The sequence below is a fragment of the Mandrillus leucophaeus genome, unplaced genomic scaffold (assembly GCF_000951045.1).
Source record: "Mandrillus leucophaeus isolate KB7577 unplaced genomic scaffold, Mleu.le_1.0 Scaffold423, whole genome shotgun sequence".
NCBI classification, from domain to species: Eukaryota; Metazoa; Chordata; class Mammalia; order Primates; family Cercopithecidae; genus Mandrillus; species Mandrillus leucophaeus.
The window spans coordinates 74640-77877 of record NW_012104510.1 but is presented as its reverse complement, the minus strand read 5'-3'; the positions used below and the strand labels follow the sequence as shown (position 1 = coordinate 77877).

The 3238-nt window shown below is 50.1% G+C and overlaps 1 protein-coding gene across 1 annotated transcript in view; it reads left to right on the top strand.

Moving 5' to 3' along the window:
- Window positions 1–3238, top strand: part of MIER2 (mesoderm induction early response 1, family member 2) — a 38036-nt gene that overhangs the window by 24613 nt on the left and 10185 nt on the right. The window lies entirely within an intron of this gene.

The window sequence follows — 3238 nt, the reverse complement described above, 5'->3', positions numbered from 1 at the left end:
GCCTCCCGATGTGCTGGGATTGCAGGCGTGAGCCGCTGCACCTGGCCTGTTCTTTGTTTCTTAATTTTTTTATATCTTCTTTTGGATTAAATAGCTTTATTTTGTCCTCCTGTTTCAGCTTATAAGTTTTAGTTTTAGTGCTTATCCTAGAGGTTACAACATGAATTATTGACTTATCACAGTCTACTTTTTTTTTGAGGTGGAGTCTTGCTGTGTCGCCCAGGCTGGCGTGCAGTGGTGTGGTCTCGACTCACTGCAACCTTCGCCTCCTGGGCTCAAGCGATTCTCCTGCCTCAGCCTCCCAAGTATCTGGGACTACAGGCACATACCACTATCCCCAGCTAATTTTTGTATTTTTAGTAGAGATGAGGTTTCACCGTGTTGGCCATGCTGATCTTGAACTCCTGACCTCCAGTGACCTTAGCCTCCCAAAGTGCTGACATTACAGGCGTGAGCCACCACACCGGGTCTCACAGCTTTAAATAAGTACATTCTATTTCCTCTACAATGCACGAAACAGTTTAACTCAGTTTACCTGTCCCCTGACTTTTGTGCTATTATTAATTCTACATATCGGCCGGGCGTGGTGGCTCACACCTGTAATCCCAACCCTTTGGGAGGCCGAGGTGGGCAGACTGCCTGAGGTCAGGAGTTTGAGACCATCCTGGCCAACATGGTGAAACCCTGTCTCTACTAAAAATACAAAAATTAGCCGGTCGTGGTGGCGGCGCCTGTAGTCCCAGCTACTCAGGAGGCTGAGGCAGGAGAATGGCGTGAACCTGGGAGACGGAGGTTGCAGTGAACCGAGATTGCAGCACTGCACTCCAGCCTGGGCAACAGAGCAAGACTCCGTCTCCAAAACAAAAACAAAAACAAAAAAACTACATATCACAAGATTATAACACTGTTGTTTTGAACAGTGAACACTCTTTGTATTTATCCACATATTTCCTCCAGTTTCCGTTTGGGATCGTTTCCTTCAGCGCAGACAACTTCCTTGGTAATAGCCCTTGTGCTTTCTTTCCGCATTTCTATGTCTGAAAGTGGATTTTTGCTTTCATTCTTTAAAGAATATTTTCACGGGCATATTTTTCTAGGTTTGCAGGGTGTTTTTCTTTCAAGACTTGAAAACAGTTTCATTCCATTGCTTTTTGGCTGTCGTCGTTTCTGTTAAGAAGTCAGAGGACCGTCTTACTGTTTCCTTTGAAGTCATCGTGCCCTTTTTCTCTGCTAAATTTTGTTTCCTTTCCCTTCCTTTTATTTTATTTTATTTTTTACCAGTTTGACGCTGATGTGCCTGTGCACACATCTTTGTGTGTGCTTGTGTTTATCCTGAGTTTCCTGGCTCTGTGGGTTGGCATCAGTTGTGCACACATCTTTGTGTGTACTTGTGTTTATCCTGAGTTTCCTGGCTCTGTGGGTTGGCATCAGTGGTGCACACATCTTTGTGTGTGCTTGTGTTTATCCTGAGTTTCCTGGCTCTGTGGGTTGGTATCAGTCATCAGTTTTGAAGAATTGTTGGCTATTATCTCTTCAGATTTTGTGCTGCCTCATTCTTTCCTTTTTCTGTGATTCACTTACACGTATCTTAGAGGTTGCTTAACTGTCTTATCCTAAACTGTGTTCTTTCTTTTTAGACTTTCGTTTTGGTCTTCTAAACATTGGTTTCCTTTTGATTCCACTAATTCTGCTTTGTGCTGTGTTCAGGCTGCTGGTGAAAAAGCTGTTCGGTGGGTCCGTTCGGGTATTGTATTTTCCAATCCTGGAAGGTGCTTGAGATTCTGTTCTATAAATTTCAAGTTTCTGCTGAGACCCTCCGGCTTTTTGTCCATTTACTTAACGTGTTAATCCTAGTTAGACTGAAGTCTTCGTCTGCTGACTGTTAACGTCAGCTGTGTGTAGACCTGTTTTGTTGTCTGATGTTTTCTTGTTTTGTTTGAGATGGAGTCTCGCTCTTGTCGCCCAGGCTGGAGTGCAGTGGCACGATCTTGGCTCACTGTAACGTCCGCCTCCCAGGTTCAAGCAGTTCTCCTGCCTCAGCCTCCTGAGTAACTAATTTACAGGCGCCCACCACCACGCCCGGCTAATTTTTGTATTTTTAGTAGAGATGGGGTTTCGTCATGTTTGCCAGGCTGGTCTCGAACTCCTGACCTCAGGTGATCGCCCGCCTCAGCCTCCCAGAGTGCTGAGATTACAGGCGTGAGCCACCGCGCCCGGCCTCGTTTTCTTGTTTTATTCTGAGACAGGGTCTTGCTCTGTTGCCGAGGCTGAAGTGCAGTGGCGCAATCATGGCTCATTGCAGCCTCGACTCCTGGGCTCAGTCTCACCTTAGCTTCATCCCACCTTAGCTGGGACTACAGACGTGCCACCGTGCCTGGCTACTTCTGAAATTTTTTGTAGAGGTGGAGTGTGCTGGTCTCAAACTCTGGCCTCAACGGATCCTCCCACTTCAGCCTCCCAAAGTGCTGGGATCAGGCCTGAGTCCTCACATCCGGTTAATGTTTTTCTCCCGTGTTTCACCCTTCACGTGAGGGTGGGTGATGAGGTGGGCCGTGAGAGACGGTCTGCTCTTTTCTTGGAGACCACCTCGGTCCACGCGGGGCTCAGGTGTTTGTGGAGACGGAGAAGGGTGGCTGTGGTGTCTGCCCGTTGTCCTCATGGGGGCCGTGGGCACCAGCAGAGGCCCCGCTTGGTGGGGCACAGCAGCGACCTGGAGCTCGTTACCGCGTCAGCTCCCGGCCGTGGAGACTCTCCCGCGTGGAGCTCTTTTCCCCAGTGCGTTTTTCACTTTCTTCCTGTGCGCTGACTTTGTTTGTTTTTTATTTGTTGGTTTGCTTTGCTTGGGTTTCTGTGCCTCTTTCCTGGAGAATCGAGAGGTGCTGGCACTGGAGCCAGACCTGGCCCTGAGCTCTCCCTGCTTTGTCCCCAGTCACGCCCCTCCCCTCAGCTGGAGGCTGCGTCCCTCCCTTTGCTGAAAGCCAGTTGCATCTGAGGTCGTGGACTTTTCCTCCCCTCTGTGGGCACATCTGCCACCGGCACCAGCTGCTGGGGCGGGACGTCTCCCCAGCGGTGATGCAGCTTCTGGCCATGGCTCCTGCGGTCCCGGGGTTAGAGCGCGGCAGTGTCTGTGGCGGCCGCCGCTTGTCCACGGGACCCGAGTCTCAGTCTCCCGGGCGCTCCCTCAGGCCTCTGCGTTCCGTGGCTGGTGTAGCGGTGCAGCCCGAAGCCAGCCTCACCT